The sequence below is a fragment of the Macrosteles quadrilineatus genome, unplaced genomic scaffold (assembly GCF_028750875.1).
Source record: "Macrosteles quadrilineatus isolate MER2022 unplaced genomic scaffold, UCM_ALF_1.0 Scaffold_1__1_contigs__length_201487025, whole genome shotgun sequence".
NCBI classification, from domain to species: domain Eukaryota; kingdom Metazoa; phylum Arthropoda; class Insecta; order Hemiptera; family Cicadellidae; genus Macrosteles; species Macrosteles quadrilineatus.
The window spans coordinates 156,182,297-156,204,224 of NW_026542594.1; the positions used below are offsets into that span (position 1 = coordinate 156,182,297).

A 21,928-nucleotide genomic window follows, 5' to 3' on the forward strand; every position below is an offset into this window, starting at 1 on the left:
AAAAAAAAAAAAAACTGTTCATTAATATGCTGAATTTTGACATAGTTCTAAGGACGTGTATCTAAAGAAGGGTGATAACTAGCGCAGCAGACGTTGCGATGTGTGAGAAATAACACATGTGTTGCCACAGAATCAGAGCATTGCTCGCTCAAGCGAACCAGAATATGTTAACGACCTGATCCATTGTTTTATAACTCCTAGGATCAATGACGTCAAATCCAAAACTACTGTGAGACACGCGAACATCAGGCTGTACTTTTCAACTAACTAAAGGTTGCTGAAGGCTGCTTGTTCGATCCCTAGAGGAGACGATTCTGATCCCAATGTGGTTGGCCAATAAATTAATGATGCTATCTAAGAAAAGGTGAAAGGATTTGGACCATTAGATTATAAAAAATGCCGTTGACGTAGATGAAATATTAAATAAAAATACATATGTATATTTTATATTTAAAACAAAAATCTGACACTTTTGTTAATGGAATAGCATGGTTCCTACCAAACGCTTCTAGATTTGTTTGCACATTTCTAACGTTACAGCTGCCTCCAATGGTGGTGATGGCAATGAATACTTTGAAGTACTTATTACGTATATTATATTAAATGTATATTACAAACATAAAAAATTGATATAAGTTTAGAAGGGAGAAAACCTAACAAGGATTAAGTAAAGTTATTATTAATTGTTTTTATATACCGGTATACATTGTTATTAATAAACATTTCTATGAATAAATACTTAGACGGATAACACATAGAGCTAAGCCCCCCGGACGGTGTGTGTGTGTTTTAGTGTGTGTGCGTGCGTGCGCGGGATTGCACCAGAGTAAGACACACAACAATGCTCGCGGAAGAGTTTACTCCAATTATTCAGGTAATTAGTATTGTTCACGTGTGAACTGCTGTGTTCCTGGGCTGGACGTGATATAAGTCACCACTACGTCACCTACACACACACACACACACAGTTGACCTCTGACCTGTCCGGCGTCTTCCAGCATATTACCACACGCTGGTGTCGAGTGCCAACCTGAACTTCCGGTCACCGGGACCTGTTATGTGTAGTTGTTTACAAGTTTGATGACCTTCTCATTTAGCTTCATTTAGATTTCACTTAATCCCTCAAACTGAAATGCCAACTTTATTGTGGTGTTGGTAGGATTGCATAATGGGTTAATGGCTCTGGCTATGGAACAATGACAAGTAAATATATTGCAGTAGACACATTGCAAGATGAATATACCTTTGATGAGAAACGATGTTTGTGCACGTGATCGGAATGAATTTGAATATGTATTCGAACTATTCGTGTTTGGATGGAAATCCCAAAAGTAGACAATCACACTGTTCATTTCATACTGGGGATATTGTATGCATCATTGTATTTCTGAAGACTTATTTAAGTATCGATTCGATGACTGACATAACAAATATAAAGACTTTTGCTATATTTTATAAGTTGGAAAAAAAGATTTAACACGTTTTGAGTACGGAACAGGTTTTATTAGGGGAAAATAAATAGATATTTTAGCTTAGGGTTTAAAGCTTTAGAGATTTGTGTAAATGTAACTTCTTATTATAACGAGCTCGTGACATTTCGGAAAATATTTCCCATTCTGTAACTTATCCAGAAACTTGTATAAAGAGCTATTTTCCTTAATATTTAATTTAGAATATGTTTTTGATGTTATAACACAATTTCTCGTGAATTTTACTGCAAATAGTTGTATACAGTATAGGTACTAATTTACATGCCCTTTGTATTCATATGTTTAATAATTAGAAATAATAGTAAACGTCACTGGAATCAAGTTCATAGAGGTTTTCTTATACCTACATTCTACTCGTGTATCACAATCTGTATTATAATACAGTCAAAACAGTGTAAAACCACTAACCTAATTTAAGGATTTTTTAAAGTCATATCATACAGTGTATTCCATTTAATGTTTGTAATGCAATAGTCACGAATGGGCATTCGTTGGCACACGTTTTGAGTACGGAACAGGTTTTATTAGGGGGAAAATATGACATTTTTGCTTAAAGGATTTAAAGCTTTAGAGATTTGTGTAAATGTAACTTCTTATTATAACAAGAACGTGACATTTCGGAAAATATTTCCCATTCTGTAACTTAGCCAGAAACTTGTATATAGAGCTATTATCCTTAATATTTAATTTAGAATATGTTCTTGATGTTATAACACAATTTCTCGTGAATTTCACTGCAAATAGTTGTATACAGTATAGGTACTAATTTACATGCCCTTTGTATTCATATGTTTAATAATTAGAAATAATAGTAAACGTCACTGGAATCAAGTTCATAGAGGTTTTCTTATACCTACATTCTACTCTTGTATCACAATCTGTATTATTATACAGTGAAAACAGTGTAAAACCACTAACCTAATTTTAGGATTTTTCCTAAGTTGTAGAGTGTATTCGATTTAATGTTGGTAATGCAATAGTAGCATGGATATTCGTCGTTACTCTACTTTACGAGATCGTAGTAATATGAGATGCGAGATTCATTCGTCGTAGTGTTCTTTAGATATCCAGAAACGGCTAAACCATGTTTATTGTTTATCCCATACGAGAACTAAACATGTATAATAAAATGGCGTGCGGCGGATCGTTCCATTTAGTCAAATGAAATTTTAGTTTATGACATGTGGTTTACAGTAATCGCCCCAAGGCAAGTATGTAGGACGTCTGATACAGTGCGTCGTGTTGTCGTGTTTGGCTCCTGTCGGATCATTGGCTCTGGGCTATTGTCCGACAGGAGCAGAGAGCCAATGATGATCTACCCAAGGTCCTTCGGCAGCGTGACCGTCCCAGGAATGTGCTAACCAATAACCTACTGATATCAAAAGCAGGTAACGATTTACAGTAGTAGCTTTTGATTATAATGCAGTCAGATAGTTTGGGAAAGTCAGCAAAACACTATTACTTCTTCAAAATCATTCATCGAGTTTTAAAAAACAAAAAATTCTCTTTAAATTAATTCTACTTTTCGTTTACACATCCTCATTACACTGAAATCAAGTACAGTAATTTATAATTACAAATTCAAGCGATCAACCCCCCGTTAAGTGTAAATCTTTTATATCCGCTTGTTATTAAGATACACTATACAAATTAGAAATTATGAGCCGAAAAAGAAGTACACTGGTATTACGAAGACAGTTAGTCTTAATTCAACCTCATGACTCCACGAGCCGACCTTAACCTTTATCACGACAAATCATAATTTGCATTTGTGTTTACGGAATAATTGGTTGGAATTAACTGCTGGAGAAGCCACTTACGTATCTCAGTAGTGGAACAAAGCCTGCCATTAATTAATTAGTCCAGCTTCGGCTGCGAAGGCTGCAGATAAACCTTCACATTTGGACACAATACTGAAGGGCGTTCGCACATTGTCTGCACGTTAATGGCTTCACAGTCCTCACTGACTCTTCAGCATTCTTCCACAAATACCACTCGGTCAATAAAAATGTATTAATAGCGGCGCTTAGCCGGCCTTGAGGCGTCCACACCGTTATGTCTATAGCAAAGGCCGAGATGCATTACCTGCTGATGGCTCATGCTCGGGTTTATGTTCTAATTTACCACACGGAGAAGGAAGACACGACAGGCCACGTCACTGCATTGTTGTGTACTTTATTTATGAGCCCTGCAGTATACACAGATGAAGTTGAATGTTTACTGAGTACTGGTGTCACCTTGTCGATGGACAGTCCTGGTTATTATTTAATTGTGTATCCTCTTCCCTGTATTCTTTTCCTACTTGGTACGATGTTTGAGGTGAACCTATAGTGTGACTAGTTTGAAATTTCGAGCTTTGAGGAAACCGGAACCTAGGGATATCTAGGAACTTATATAATATACATTATAATATAAATTTTGGAGGTTTCATCTTTAGTGTCCAGTTTCATAATGTTGCTATATTACATTTTTTAGCACTTGACTGTCCAAATTACCTTTTTTTACCGATACACCATTTATTTGTGTACTGACTAAGATAATTAATATGTAACTTTTTCACTAGTAAAATAATTACGATCTACATGCAAGATTTTTTTGTCCTAGGACGCTAGGCTCGCGCCCGGGATTGTTTTTCACATTACTTCAGGTTAGACTCAGGGGTTGCGGCATTATCACCATGTTATCACTTAGATAAAATCCATTGGTGATTTGGTGAGATTTGAACCCGGGACCTCAGGCACCGAAGTCCCGCGCTCTAACTACTAGACTAGCTCGCCCCCCAAGATTACATATAGATTACATTTCTGAATTTTTGACATACATCAAAACTACGTGTCGCCCTTAGTTAATTGATTTGGCTACCAAAAGGTAAATTGTACTTGGATTTTAAATGTTTTTACAAATTTACAGAAAACGAGTAGGCCATAGCCTTTTTCGGTTCGAAATAATAATTTTAAGTCACGTATTTTTTATAATATTTATTTAGTTTATTTCCCTCTGTGGCAGACACTGGGCCATTTTATAGATGTTTCCGCATTTTACTCCAAAATGTTTATATGGTGTGCGATTATGGTGTGTGTGTCACTTGTGTGTTACATTTAATTAAGTAGTTTCTTATTTTTGTGATGTTATATTTTTAAGGTCAACGTGTTGTCACAAGTCAATATAAATATCACTTCCGATTTAAACACTTCATTGACTAAAAAACCTTTTCATATTTGATAGTTTAATGCATATCACTGTGTATAAAAATTTTAATCATAAGGACAAACGCAAGTGACAAGAAACAAATATAATAACAACCCTTAACCTTTTCTTTGGATAATACAAACGAAAAGTCTAGCTTCGCTATTGATCAGTTATATTTTGATCGTTTGTTTTTCTGACCTGATGTTGCGGTCATGATGTAACTGTTACACCGAAGTCACCGATCTTGTGGTCACCACTGACCAACAGGTAATAGTTACAAGTAACCGCTCCTGTGACCGTTGCCGTTACCGCTACTTGCTCCGTCGTCAAGCTCCAGTTCCCAAGGTCAAGGTATACCTGGCCACATAGTTCAATTCTAACCTTTATTAAATTTAGTTTTTGCTCGACGCGGAACAGTAGTTCGCCAGCCATTAACCCTCCATCCACTAAAACGAATTTGATGAGTGGAACAGCTTTCTTGCTTCCATTGCAAGTAATGCTTGGGAAATACTCTACTACTGTATATAGGTTAATTCGGTTGACGTTTGTAAATAATATGCGTTGCCTCAGTATTTTCAATTAGGAGTTTTTACCATCCGATACGCGGTACCCGTATTGCAACACGAAGTTGCCAGTATAACGTACAAAGGTCAAGGCAATGTGTGGTGATGGTATAGTTTGGATCAGTTGCGTTAATTTTTATTATAACTGATTTGTGATCCTAAATAAGAAATTAGATAAAACGGTTTCGATTCCTAGTGTTAAAATGTATATTAAAAAATAACTTCAATGTGGAGTTAACATAATTTTTGTTGAAAATTATTTTGGACCTTAAATTTTGGAATGCATCGGAAATCCTTCATAATCTATTTTCACTTTAAAATAAATATTTTCATGTTTTATATGAAATAGAACTGAATGACATATTTTGTTGATTGCCATATTTGTCACAGGCGGAATTTAACGCTTCCGAACTGAAAATTAACTATAACAAATAAAAAAAAATATTTTCTCAAACGTAGGGGATATACTTAAAAAAGTTGGAGAACATGTGATGTTTGAGAACATAGTAGCTAGTATAAACACAATATGATTAAAAAACTCTTGCATTATAGGTTCACGACTCCCCTTTTCAAGAAACAATATTATTCTTGAAAAGAAAAACACTGTCAAATTATTTAATTTTAGAAAGTAGTATCGTGCAAGTGTCCGTCATGGTGTTTACAAAGCCATGCAGTAATGCAATGATTAATGACAACAGAGCTGCATGCTGGCTCGTTCAATGATCTCAGCGTCCATGCTTGGCTGACCAGCCAGCGTTGTAGGTGGGCTTTGGTCATTAGCTAGGACTTGGTAACGTAAGCTATCAAGACCGCAAGCAAGGGGATTATAGTTGGCAATAGTGCATCTAAATCTGGTACATAAACTCAAACTCAAACTCAAACTCAAATATCAAATACATAGAAAATAAAATTAACATAAAATGTTGAGTTGAGTTCCTATAAAGTGATAAATGAGTGATGTAATTAGTTTTGGATTTTTACACATGTGCACGAAGCAACATAACGTAAAAAACGCATTAATATAATTCAAGCTCAAAATTCACAGTTATTGAATATTAAAAACGAAGGTGGCTGGGAATATTTTTAAAGCTACGATAATGAGTGTTATAGTCTATTACAGAATGTTACCTATAATTTTAAGTCAATCTATGAATTTATAGGTTATTGGTAAAAAAAATCACATAAATCATAGAGAGAAGAGGAGACTTTAACGGGTGGTGTGACAGAAGGAAAAAAAATTTTTACTTGCATAGGTAGGGAAACACATTTAGCATAAATGATACATATTGAAACACGATAATAAAATATAACAAAAAAATGAGGGACCAAACATGAATGAGATATAGCAAAATCCTTGATATTATGGATTTGATTAACACAGTAGTTGACTCCAAAATGTAATAAAGGTTGGGAGTTAAAGTCTCCCAAACTCCCATTTTGGAATCAACTACTGTGTTAATCAAATCCATAATATCAAAGAGTGTTTTGCTATAATCTCATTCATGTTTAGTCCCTCATCTTTTCGGATTATTTTATGATCCTGTTTCAATCTGTGTCATTTTCTCATTTATGCTATATGTGTTTCTCTACTTATTCAAGTAACAAAATTATTTTGGGAGACTTTGACGGGTGGTTTGAAGTGAAATATTCTCAGATACATGATGTATCAGTACCCACTAGTAGATGAACAAGTCACAGAGAAAGCTCGAGAGATAAGATAGTAAAAAAGCAAAACATTACTCAGTTGACATGTACTCAACTTAGAAGAAACCATAATCACAAGGAATGTCGAGAGTACGACACTTTAACAAGTGATAGTAGCTGACATTCCTACAATAACGTGATGTCAGCAGCCGAGTTTATTGTAGACGAGAGTCGTGCCGCCGTTACCACACGGCAATTTGCTCCGATTCGGGACGAGGCAAGGCCACCCGTGTAAATACGTTAATTGTCGTTAATTTGGTAGTAATTAACCCCGGAGCGTCGCAAGAAGGGTGACATTTCCCCGGCCTTGAGCGAGATAAGGGTCACAGCTCCTGATGATTGCCCTGAATGTCAGGGGCTGGGGATGAGTTGCTTCACCTACTTCTCCCACGACCTAACAAGCTCTTAGTGTTTCTACAAGAACTGAGGCTGTAATGGGTAATGGGTTGGACGACGATTCAACTCAAGTTGTCATCTAAATGATGAAATGTTTCAGGAGAAATCAAGTGTTATTAGATCAACTTTTACGTTCATACAGTGCCAGAGTAAAAAAGATTTACAATAAGAAGAAGTTTGCACTTTGTTCTACACCCGATAAAAATAGCATTGGCTGGATACCTGTCAATAGAGGGAATACAACGTTTTTGTGATATCATTTAAAACCCATTAAATTGAATAAAGAAGTTTGTAAAATTGTATTAAGGTACGTCCATAAACATGCAATCAACATCAATAAATTTTTCTTCACGACAAAATTACGCCATACACCTTTGTTTAGTAAGTAACAATTTTCATAGTTCGATCTTCAGATTTTTTTTATATCAAAAAAATGCCAATAAAACGTTATTAAAAACAAAACAAAAACTAATATAGGTCAAAAAGTTAAATTGATATTACATGGGTAGTTTCAATTTTTAATCGATGTGTGCATTTATGTGTTTTATCTTTTTACCGGTAAACAATAAGAACTTTCAGCTTAATTTGAGATGAAAGTGTGCGGATACTTGAGACAAAGTAAACCACTCCTTGTCTTTACTGTTCAGAAAAAATCGAAGGATCGGATAAAATATTACACAGATTTAAGTAAGTCCCGATGGTGTGAAGATGGAGAGGATAAGGAGTTGAGCTATTATTGCCTGTACGGGTTTCTAAAAACATGTAACAAGGTATGGTAATTTAACTCTCAGTTTAGTTTCTTAGTCTAGATGTTCCAAAGGTAAATAAATACCATTCGCGCTAAATATAGTTTAACTGCCCCAAAAGAAATTATTTTAAAATTTCTTGAGTTACGCGAACCACTAGAATAGTACGTCATAACGAATATTTTGTATGTTACTCAAATATATTTCACCCGCACTTATGGAAAGAGATTAGAAAACCCTATCAACTATACTCCCCGCAAACTTTCGTGGCGGCTGAGGGATTAGGACGGCCGGGTGGTGGCCCGGCCCCTAATTAGCCCTCGCTCGGCTGCACTGGGTTTTGACCATGAGTCAGGCACTAGGCGTAATGCATAGTTGATAGAGTTTTTGTATATCACTAAAAAAGTGTATTAAATAACGTAATTTTTGTAACCTGCATCAAATAACAAGAACATTGAGCCCAAACACGAAATAATTACGATGATTTTAAGTATATACTTGGTTTTAAAATAAGAGACAGTTTTTAGAACAAGGTATATATTTAGGGTTACTGTATTTACAAACTATTTACACTACTGTTCACTAACTATTAACAGTGCACCGATATTAACCTATATGCAATTTACAATTATGTACGGTACAGTGTCCAAATCACGCCGGAGATGAATGTGAAACAAAAGGATAATTATTGCGATATTATTAAATACAGGCCTACACTTTGTTTTAGTATAAAATTATAGAATAAATTATATACATTTTAGACAATTTAATAATATTCACAATACTGTTCAAAATCCATTTTTTTTTTTTTTTATAAGTAGATTTCCAATTTAAGCAATACTAACTAATACTTTGATGTCACGATATCACAATAAAAAGACCATATTCATGTCCCATAGCCCTAAACAGCGACCAAGTGGACAAATTAACACTTTAAATTACTTAACCGTCATGCAGAAATGCAATTTCCTTCGAGAGGAAACACAACCGCAGAGCGCAGAGCGCAGAGCAGCAAGCTACAAGATGAGTCAATGTCAGGAGCGGGAGTCAACAAGCCTCTGCGCAACCCGACCGCAGACAAATTTGGACCCACGTAATCCCGGGTCTGATTCCGGGGTCGTAGTCACTGGTGATCACTGATAGTGAAAGTGATAGGTCCAGCACGCGAGCAACATCTACACGAGGCTGGTCTAATCACACCCTTCGGTGACAATGAATCAATAGGCTACTGAGCAGGAGAGTACCACACGAATAATGCAATAGGCCTTGCAGCAAACCTGGTGACTTATACAATGCCATGTTTATTGAGTGTTAAAAAAAATGTTCCCGGTCAAAATAAATTTGCTCTCTGACCCACACCCGATGTTAAATAACATTGGCTCAACTAATAGTTACTTGGTTTGCTGCCAATAGAGGGTAAACAATGTTCTTGTGATTTAATAAAATAAAAAAATTAAATAAAACATTAAATTGGATTAAGGAGTTTGCAAAATTTTATGAAGGTTCATCAGTAAACAAGTAATCTACAACAATAAATGTATTCTTCACGACAGTAAAATTGAAATAATGTACAGTGGTACGACTTGTAATACTGCAATAACACGTATGATGAAAGACGTATACTGAATCGTTTATTTTTATGAAAATTTGTTGGTTATATATTATGAATATTATTAACATAAAGAACGGATAAAATAACATATTTTTATTCATGTATTATTGGGAACAAAACCAATTTCTTAAGATAAGATAGGGCTAGTTTACCTTAATAATTCTTGATTCCAATTAAACCGGAAAATGTTTGACGAGATTAATTACAACGGACATAGATTACAAAACAATCAACATTCCCTATAACTAAAAAAAAATACATAGTCCGAACAGCCGATCTAACCTTAAATTATTTTAGTAAAATCTTTTAGTCGTACTATGTTTGCAAGTTGTTTTGTTTGAGCTGTAAACATATAATAAATCGAATTAATATTTCGAATCATATAATTCTCGTCCGTACCCTTCACTAGATGATATTTCCACTTGCCTAAACAAAGATAAAAAAACGGTTACTGTAATGAAAATGAAACTGAATAAAACTTGATATTTAAATTGTTATATGAAAAAGGAGGGATAGTATTTGTCTTCTCAGTATCTGATTATACTTGAGGAAACTATTCAATTACCAAAATAAGTATCAATGTCATGACTGAATGACTGGAATAAATTAAAGCCATGATACAAACAACAACTTTAATTTTTGAGTAGTTCAGATAAAAGTCCATTGTTTTAGTAGATTTATTATAGCTACTTATTCGTCGTAGTTTAGTACGAATAAGCTCGAACGAAGATTATCAATGTTTACTTTAATTGTTGGCTTACTCAAATACTACAAATACAAAAACTTTATATCAAAGAGTTAATGCATTATTCTCGATTAAAAGAAACCAGTTACTCATATAGGAACGATTTACTGAATTGTAAAATTGTATTTGCTCAAAGGGAAATCCCTAATTAATTAATTATACAGTATTATTCCAGAAACTTAAACATATCCTGTGGCCATATGGCAACCTAATAGTTACCTACCTACTAATAATAGCATGTCTTGTTATTTGTTTTCATTCTCTTCAGATACCAGAAGTTAGGGTTGGGTCAGAAGATAAAAAATATGATTTTATTGAGACAATATTGTGATTCAGTGGACCTTTAGTTGTCTGCATTTAACCTTTATTGTGGTGATTGTGTTTATGCAGCGACGCCTACGTGTGTTTCAATGCCACTAGTGGGCTGACATAACAATGACACTTAAATCCGAACTGTCACAACGGATATATCTAACTTGTGATAAAATGTGCACTTTACACCCAGTGAATTTAAATTATACAATGCATTTTCTTCACTATTTGCCATAGAACTAATTTTAATAATCTTTTTAGAACATCTATAGTTGACATAATTAGTGTTTATTGACGAGTTTTGTTTGTAAAAGGTTTAGTAAATAAATAGTTTATATTTGAATGAGTATCAAAACACACTGATTTATTAAAACTTGTTTCAAGCACGATTGGTAAAAAAACTATTTTGTTTACAAAAATCTCGTTATTTTATGTTATGAATTTACTTAAATTTTTGTTGGATATCTTAGTAGTAATTGTTGCATAGTAGAATTTAAAACGTGATACATTTATTGAAATTTTTTGATATTTTTACTATTTTATTTAAGTTGTATTTTTACCTTTATAAGTTGAAAAAATTTTGAATGAGTAAGGTAAACAAATGTAATAAAATAGTACACACCTTGTGTGATGCGGTATCCGGACTGGCGGCACGACGCACACTCACTGCAGAACTCCTGACTGCCAGCGCTCACTGGATATATACCCCGGGTGACGTCACGTAACGGTACAGGCCCCGCGACCGCCACCACCACCACCACCACCACCACCACCGACGACCAGCGCCACCCCTAGCTACAGGGGTGGAGGGTCTCTGGGTATTAACTTTATATGACGTAACGTAGACTAAACGCTAACAACCACCACCTTAACTGACCTCCACCACCCGACCGCCACCACCACCACCACCAGAACCACCACCACCGACGACCAGCGCCACCCCTAGCTACATCAGGGTTGGAGGGTCTCTGGATATTAACTTTGTATGATGTAACGTAGATTAAACGTTGACAACCATCACCTTAACTGACCACCACCACCACCAGAAACACAACCGACGACCAGCGCCACCCCTAGCTACGTCAGGGGTGGAGGGTCCCTGGATATTAACTTTGTATGATGTAACGTAGATTAAACGTTGACAACCATCACCTTAACTGACCACCACCACCACCAGAAACACCACCGACGACCAGCGCCACCCCTAGCTACGTCAGGGGTGGAGGGTCCCTGGATATTAACTTTGTATGATGTAACGTAGATTAAACGTTGACAACCATCACCTTAACTGACCACCACCACCACCAGAAACACCACCGACGACCAGCGCCACCCCTAGCTACGTCAGGGGTGGAGGGTCTCTGGATATTAACTTTGTATGATGTAACGTAGATTAAACGTTGACAACCATCACCTTAACTGACCACCACCACCACCAGAACCACCACCACCGACGACCAGCGCCACCCCTAGCTACGTTAGGGGTGGAGGGTCTCTGGATATTAACTTTATATGACGTAACGTAGATTAAACGTTGACAACCATCACCTTAACTGACCACCACCACCACCAGAAACACCACCGACGACCAGCGCCGCCCCTAGCTACGTCAGGGTTGGAGGGTCTCTGGATATTAACTTTGTATGATGTAACGTAGATTAAACGTTGACAACCATCACCTTAACTGACCACCACCACCACCAGAACCACCACCACCGACGACCAGCGCCACCCCTAGCTACGTTAGGGGTGGAGGGTCTCTGGATATTAACTTTATATGACGTAACGTAGACTAAACGCTAACAACCACCACCTTAACTGACCTCCACCACCCGACCGCCACCACCACCACCACCAGAACCACCACCACCGACGACCAGCGCCACCCCTAGCTACATCAGGGTTGGAGGGTCTCTGGATATTAACTTTGTATGATGTAACGTAGATTAAACGTTGACAACCATCACCTTAACTGACCACCACCACCACCAGAAACACCACCGACGACCAGCGCCACCCCTAGCTACGTCAGGGTTGGAGGGTCTCTGGATATTAACTTTGTATGATGTAACGTAGATTAAACGTTGACAACCATCACCTTAACTGACCACCACCACCACCAGAAACACCACCGACGACCAGCGCCACCCCTAGCTACGTCAGGGGTGGAGGGTCCCTGGATATTAACTTTGTATGATGTAACGTAGACTAAACGTTAACAACCACCTTAACTGACCTCCACCACCCGACCGCCACATCCACCACCAGAACCACCACTATCGACCACCAGTGCCACCCCTAGCTACGTTAGGGGTAGAGGGTCTCTGGATATTAACTTTGTATTATGTAACGTACATTAAACGTTGACAACCACTAAACTGACCTCCACCACCCTACCGCCACATCCACCACCAGAACCACCACCACCGACGACCAGCGCCACCCCTAGCTACGTTAGGGGTAGAGGGTCTCTGGATATTAACTTTGTATTATGTAACGTACATTAAACGTTGACAACCACTAAACTGACCTCCACCACCCTACCGCCACATCCACCACCAGAACCACCACCACCGACGACCAGCGCCACCCCTAGCTACGTTAGGGGTAGAGGATCTCTGGATATTAACTTTGTATGATGTAACGTAGATTAAACGTTGAAAACCACCACCTTAACTGACCTCATACCCCTAGCTACTTTAGATAAAGGGTTATCATAGAAGGTGGGGGTTCCCTAAACATTTACATAGTAGGTATTACATACAGACATAACCCCATTGATCTATATTACATCCACTAACATTGATACATTGACACCACCATCCCATTAAGGATAAACAATTAGGAAATTTCAATAATTATTTCTAGTGACGTCAAGTACGGACATTGATCCGTTGATCAAACCCATGACTGGATACTTCACCTCTTGATACTTTAGGATAACTAGTTAAGATATATAAATAATCACCTAATGATCGTTATGTATAGAAATCAACAAGGTATCTCGACTACTACCATAGCCGCAGATGAAGTGTCAGGGTGAATTTCCCTTAGTTCATTTTTATGGGTAATCTTATCAGAGATGACTATGCTTGAAGTAAAGAGGATCGCTGAAAATATAAAGGATTACCTTGGTATCACAACCATGTTTCGATGGTTGAATGAACTTTAGGGGTCGTTGCCCCTGGGGTAGGTGTTCAGTAACAGTGAACACTATAAATATAGTAAAAGCCGGCGGTTCTACTTTAAGCCAATGAAGTAATTTTACATCAGCCCTATGTAGTTATTCTAATTGTTACTTCTTAAAATATTTCTTACTAAAATACTAATTTCTTACTAAAATATACTATTGTTTGTATACACTCCGATTTTATTTAATGGCAATGTTGGTTAGTATTTGCTTTATTAGTGTGAAAATCACTATATAACCGTTATGTTTTAATGTTATTAATGTATTTCTACGACAATTTACCATAAAACATAAATCCATGGTTTATACTTTTTAACCTAAATTATATTAACCCTGTAGTATAACATTAACATAAATGACAAATTTTGAATATTTCTGTAGACATAACTGTAAATTTATTATTTATCATAATGTGTATTAGTTTTTTAACTATTGGGTCCTTAAAGATTGTTTTGTATTTTTTATAAATTATAACTTTTAAAGTAGGTTTCATTCATAATAATCATATTGCATTAAAATGTGAGCTAATAAAAACAAAATTTTATTCGTAGGTTTGTTTAGTAAAAGGGTGTATATGAGTAATACATTATCAGGAACAATATTTAAATTCACTTAAAACATTCTATTATGCATGACCAATTATTGAACAATTATTTTATGAATTCAATTCGGGCTTATGAATTTCAACTTCGTTCCATGAAAAGGGGGTTTTTAATGATTCACCATCTTTACGTGTGTTGATTATGGTGTTGTGTTTATTAACAGATGAACGTATCTAAAAAAAAGGATAACTGCATGATTTCTAGGGTTAGTGATTTTTTCTAAACCGTCAGATACCTCAGCACCTTTGTGGATATGGGAAAAACGTCATGATTATACATTTCAAAAGTTAGGCTATTTACTAACATCACCTCGAACACAGAGTACTATGCTATTGAAAAGACAGCCACTGTGCAGTGTGATGCGAGCCAGTTTGGATAGGAAGCATCCTTCATGGATGATGGTAGGCCAGTTGTATGCATTTCCAGGAGTATCAGCAAGCGAAAAAGAATGATTTGTCAATTGTCTTATAATGAAAAAGAACAAATTATTTGATTATAAATTACTCCATATGTGTCATAGTGGAATTAGAATGGTTTTAACTAAAACCATCTGAAAATAAACGAAAACGGAAAAATCTGATTTGATACAAAACATATTAATAAATAAACTGCCATAAACTACATCTAAAAAAAAAAATAAAAAAATAAAAAAATAGTACAATATAAAATAATTCCGTTACTGTGTGTTTCGCGTAAAACTACATTGACATAATGTGACAGAACCCATTCTCATGTTTAAAGTAAATTAATTTCCAAATGTAAATCACCAATATTGCATAAAATATATGATCTAATTATAAATACACATTTTTCTAGTCAGCCAAGATAAATACAAGAAGGAAGTTAATATTTTTTAAGAAATGCTAAAATGAAAGGGAAATCATTGAGGATTCATCCAATGGTACTTTGGTATTATACCAACCACACCGATAAATCGAGTTCCAAATAAGATGTTAATTAATTAAAATAACAAAATCTCCCTACCATAAACTAAATCATAGTCCACCCTTAGGTTAGGTTAGGTTAGGTTTATTAAGTGTGGTCGGTATAAAACCAAAGTACCCACCCGCTTATATAATATAATATGTATAATATATCAATCCCAGGAGATATATCGTTATACGCAGGTTGGTTTTGTATCAAACAATTTGAGATGTTTTGTAGTGAGTTCGCTCTTTGGAACACTGGTCTCGTAAGTGAACCCAAGTGAGCGTTACCCTCCAACTCGGCGGAACGAGAACGAGAGCCTACTACAACGTTGATATTTAAAATAAATAATATAAGGAAATGGGTTGCATTACAAAGATTAGATATATAAAAATTTGTAGACATATTTATTTTTATAAGAAAATTTAATTCCAAATTTAATTCCATCCATTGCTTGTGTATGTGTGTCAATTCATAGCGTAATTCCTAATTTAACGACTGATTTGGTCTATTTGGAAAGATTTTAAATCGTAGAAAAGACTGGAACAATATTGATATCTGACATATTATTTTTAAGTTGCGGTAGCTTGGCTGGATAAGAAAATGACAATTTTTGATTGGAGTAAAAAATGTCTATAACTTGACGGAAGAGAAAATTTTGCTTTGCGGCAGCTAGATTTTTAACCAAGGTACAACAGCGAATTGTGTTTTGATTTGGTTTGCTAAATTGTAAAAATCATAGTTTCGTTATAAACAGGGTGACGTACGTTAATCATAATGTAAATCGGTTTTTGTAAAAAATATCAAAACATAAAGTTTGTCCTATTATATGATAGTATTTCAAGGAAAAAATACATGGCCTAATAAATAATATATATTTCACTCTACGATTGATATATTCCTACCAAGGAAGCGTTCTCAGACACAAACTCCTTTGTAAAACAAGTTTTTTCATTGATATAATTAAAATATAGACGATCTATAAATTAATCTAAGTAAACAAAATCTCTCAAAAATTTTTTTTAAAAACATTATTTATTATTAATTTATTTATGATTTAATAGATTTTGATTAGTGGTGTCATACTAATAATTAGTTTTATAGTAGCAGGAGCTTAAGTATCAACCGTGTTGGAAAAATAATTTAAATATAAATTTAAAATCAAGGGAAACACACCTAATACTACAAAGAATTAAAAAACAAACTTCCTTTACAGATTAAAACTTTCCAATCAAGGAATCTTCGCAATACCTATAATGCACTATACCTATAATGGTGTTTGAAATAACAACATATGCTGAAATATAAATTAAACTCAACTTCTTAGAAAAAAGTAAAATTCAAAACTTATCACAATGATAACATTTCTTTGGCACCTTATATTGTTTCATTGTTACATTGTTTGTAAGGGTGTCAATTTTGATAGTATAAGTAGAAACAAACTCTCTTAAATGGGTTATGATTATAATGTTATCAAACCAGGATTTAAAACACCACCAAAAGAACATCTCCAGAAGAACCACTTAAAGCTAAACAATTTATCTCCTCTGCTGATTGAACAAAAAATAAAAATAATTGTGCTTATCAAAATATTTAGCCATTAACATTACTTTCCTCTAGGCACAAAAAGTGTCAAAGTTTAATTCACCCTAGGTTGAATGAATGGTTTTAAGGTTGAATGAAATAAAATGCTTATAAAACACCCTAAAACCTTCAAAATCATGCGTACCCCAAAATTATGTTAAAGATTAAAAAAATTATGTATTTAACAACCCCCTTAAAGCCGTTTCAATTTTCAAATCCAATGGTGAACTAAGGTGATTTTGAATTTGTTATCAGGTCAATTGCTTATATTTCTTGATATAGCTGACATTTCTGTCCAACTAATACCATAGGACAAGCCATCATTGTCCGATGGTATGTCTGAAATCATTACTTACGAGATTAATTCTGAATACGTACCAGAAACCTACTTTTAATCTAATTAACAAATAGCTTATACATGGGGAGAAGAACGCATAGCAATAAACAAAGTGAGATACCTTTATTCAGTGTTTATAAGGCGTGAGAACATTTCTAAGAATATCGTATAAATATTATTTATATAATACAGAAATAATGTAATGCACACAGTATTGCCCCGCCTGGAGGCTCAACAGTTAGTAGGACTGCTGTCGGTAAACACGGTCATACCGATGATGACGGAGGGTGAGGACAATTGGACCTGTGTGTCACATTACATCCAGGGTATTCTCCGCGCCAAGAAGCTGATGTTTGACCTTGACCGGGATGCGGTGTAGGTCTTAAAGTATCCAAATGCCATAAACGGTGAGAGCCCTGAGGGCTTAGGTAACATGTTGGCCTGACTTGAAGTAATGTGACAAACAATTCCAGGTCTGTGTCCAACAGAGTAGAGGGGGTTTTTTAGTGAGTAGTCTGCGATAGATTCAGGAGTCTCACACTACAGGCTGGCTACCTGTGTGCGTAAAAGCATTTTCCCTCCTCTCCCTTAAAAAAAAAAAAAAAAAAAAAAAAAAATGCACACAGTATTACAGTGATATAATATAGTATATCTACGGTTAGGCAATGGGCATACTTAATTTCATGACTCAAGAAAGGTGTTACTGTAATTTTTTGTAAATGTTTGGATTTAGGTGAAAATTCACTTCGAACATCTACGCCACTTAAGATATACGACTAAACTATTCTTCACACTAAATTAAACTAAACACATATTAGACTAAATAAGACTGAACACACGCACACCCTAAAAAAACAATAATTATACACTAAAAACACTACAGTTATCTACTAAAATAGCATGAAAGATGAGTCAATAATTGAAGCTATGACATAATCATTAATATCCAATAATAAAACGAAACAATAGTTATAAACTCATACAACCTAAAAGTTTAGACTATTATTGGACTTTTAAAAGTTTATTAGTGATCATTGGTTAAAGGTCCAGCCAATCTGGGGAACTAAACAAACTAATAACACTTACAAGTGTGTACGAAAATATAAATTAATATTAAAACAAATTATAGATTTGTGTGGTAAACATATCGAAACAGAAATAAACAGTAGTTCAATTAACGTAGTTATTTGAGGACAAAAATATCTTTTGAAGTAATACAAAAATGTTTGGCAATAACTCCAATGTATCTAGCCTTATAGATTGAAGGGTTGAATGTCAGGTCTGGTGAATTTTTTTTGATCAAATAGAACACCCTACCACAGAAGTGAGTTTAAGACAAATGGCCTTAGAGTATGTAAATTAGACGACTCACTTCAAGTAAGATGTATAATATATAACATAAACACTTGTAATCAAGATATTTGTGGCGTCCTCGGTAAAGGATGAGGACAAATTAAATCCATGGTTATGCAAATGCGCCATCACTGGAGATAGAGAAGGACACGGTGGGACTACAGCGGTGAACCAGTTGGGAGTGAAATGATGCTTTGGACCTGAACTGGATAACAGTGTTCATTTATCTCAAACACAATACATTTATAGAGTTTTCAAATCATTGTAAAAAAATTTATATGGTGATATATTTGTTGGATCTGGAGATTGTCAAATGGTCTTTTTTAATAACCAACGTGACTAAAGTATTCGAAATCGATAACCATATATTGTATATGATCCAGTAAAGTCTAAAAACAGGTAATCTGTATAATGCCTATAATTGTCTGAGATTAGTCAGACGATCTAAACTAATCTAACCATAAACAAAATATTTCAATATCGTAAAGCAACTAGTTTTGGTGAGCAAACCTCTCTATATAATACGATCCCCGACACAAATGAGTTCATTCTACAAAATGCTTAGTAATTATACACAATGCCTAGTCTAAGTTAATAATCTCCTTTAAGCTTTAAGTAACGTCCTGGATGCCTCAATATAGTGCTTGAACTATTAAATATGTTCTCTTCTACAGCCCGGAACCTTCCAAGTAAACAAATCAAAAGGGGCGTGGAAAGTCTCCTCCTCGCCAACCCAATTGAAAGTATATAGCCTATGAATTTTTTAAATTGAAAAAAGAATATGTAAGTACTTTTTTGACTATTGTTTTTAGCCCAGGCAAATTAGACATATGCTCCCCAAAAAATCGTCTAAAGCTGGAAAGTGTTTTAATACCTTTTGGGGGTCCCAAATAAGACTCCTGTGAGTTTGCGACGGATTCTGACGTCTGCTTAAGTTTTGGGAGTCGAAAAACTATGAAAATTTTGCACTTTTTTCAGTTTTTCGCTTATAACTCCTAAATAACGAATCCTAAAGAAAATGTTGTTCAAAGGTGACTTTTAGTGCATTAAATTTCGCGTCGATTGATGTTAAATACGTCAAAATCGGCCGAGCCGTTTACCCGCTGTAGCTTTTCAAAGTTGGGATATTTGCATCAACATGGCCAAAAGGTTGATTATTTGACCAGTTTTCGGCTTACAACTCCTAAAACGACGCATGCTATACAAAAATGCGCCTGTAGTTAGTTTGTAAAACACAAAATTATGCGTATAATGTTTTTTTTATTAATCAATAACGGCAATTGATTGTTTCCTACTTTGTATAGTCGCCATTTCGTTGAAAATAGTATTGAAGTTAAAGTTGGGAAATTTTACTAAAATTGGTAACAACATAGATCCTGTCCTTAAATGGATTATGAATTATTAGATAGTGGTTTATTCCATTATGGCCATCCAGAAGTTTATCTAATAAGGTGTGATGAGAGTAAGACCCCCCATGTAATTTTAAGTCTAATATTGTTGTCTGAGGTTCCGAAAATTCTAGGATTCATCCCAACCACCCATTATGTAGATCTATCCCTGTATTCATCTTTCAGTTTTTGGCTTACATCTTATAACGCATGCTATCGAAAAAATGTTCCTGTAGTTAGTTTGAAGAGTATAAACGTCTGCGTAGAATTTTTTCCAATTCATTAAGATCGGCTTCACCATTTAACCGCTATTGATTGTTAACACTAGATCAGATGCTTGTCAAGTTTCCGAAGTTTAAAATCTTGCCATTGAAATCTGGCAAACAACCAGCCTAATTATCAAAAACATAGGGGCTATGGCATTGAATCTATCTACTAGTGTGACGTCATATGGATCCTGCAGCATGGCCTATGAACAAGTAAGTGCTCATGAGAGCAACGTCTTAATGTGGAGAGCTTTTCCGAGATAGGGGAATCAATGATGGGAATCTAGCCCGATGGTTCGCTGGCAGGCCCATCGCAGTGAATGCTACCCATCAAATTAAGGGATATTGTGGGATCACCTCTTCAACATATTATCAGCAAGTTGACAATATAAACTCCACGGATACGGTGGGATCAAAAAGAAATTCATCAAATGGTTCCAGTGTCACAACCCATTTTCTGAAAATAGTTCGCTCATGTCAGCTCAGCAGTTATCCCATATGATAGCATCAACGCGAGATATGTATAAAGCATAATGAAAAGGCACAGCTTGCAAGAAAATCGTAAATAGGCAAGCATATAATGACCATAAACTGTGCAGAATAAAAGGATGTGGTGACCTTAATTGCGAGCTGTGATGGCAACATCAAAGATCAAAGAAGAATCTGCCCCCCTCAGTCAGCACGTGATATTCTACATTAAACCCAAGCCTCAATTTGAATCATACTTTGGATTAAAAATAGGTCTGTACCCACTAGCGCAGTTTGATGAAGAAAGCGTGATGTAGAAGAGTCGAAAATCTAACTATTCATGTAGCCTAAAACTACTCATGCTGTTTACTCCAATCAATGTAGATCTCACTGTGTTCTGAAGGGTTACAACGCTTTTCGAAGTTGCAGAAATAATGGTCAAATAATCAACCTTTTGGCCATGTTGATGCAAATATCCCAACTTTGAAAAGCTACAGCGGGTAAACGGCTCGGCCGATTTTGACGTATTTAACATCAATCGACGCGAAATTTAATGCACTAAAAGTCACCTTTGAACAACATTTTCTTTAGGATTCGTTATTTAGGAGTTATAAGCGAAAAACTGAAAAAAGTGCAAAATTTTCATAGTTTTTCGACTCCCAAAACTTAAGCAGGCGTCAGAATCCGTCGCAAACTCACAGGAGTCTTATTTGGGACCCCCAAAAGGTATTAAAACACTTTCCAGCTTTAGACGATTTTTTGGGGAGCACACCCTATTTTTGATCTAATTTGCCTGGACTATTTGCCGAGTGTGCTGTTTGGTTTTTTACTCTTTGCATGGCGAGTTTCAGGACTTTTTAATTTTTCACCTGACACATTATGTATTTCCTTTTTTTTTGAATTATGTGATGTTGAAGGAATTGTTTTATTTATATATTTAATGTATATTTCATAATGTACCAGAATTACTGACGTTTTCCAATGACATTGTACATGCAGTTCTAAAGGAAATAAATTAATCTTATGTCTTATGTCTTGCCAGTAGCAGTAGCATAT

At 35.4% G+C, this 21,928-nt stretch overlaps 1 protein-coding gene across 1 annotated transcript in view; it reads right to left on the bottom strand.

The window, feature by feature from the left end:
- LOC128988122 (mucin-2) overlaps window positions 1–11,437 on the bottom strand; it is a 46,618-nt gene extending 35,181 nt beyond the window's left edge. Inside the window, exon 1 of the mRNA XM_054409342.1 lies at window positions 11,380–11,437. The gene's annotated coding sequence lies outside the window, so the exon portion shown is untranslated. The remainder of the gene's footprint in view (window positions 1–11,379) is intronic.
- Window positions 11,438–21,928: the final 10,491 nt, after the last annotated feature.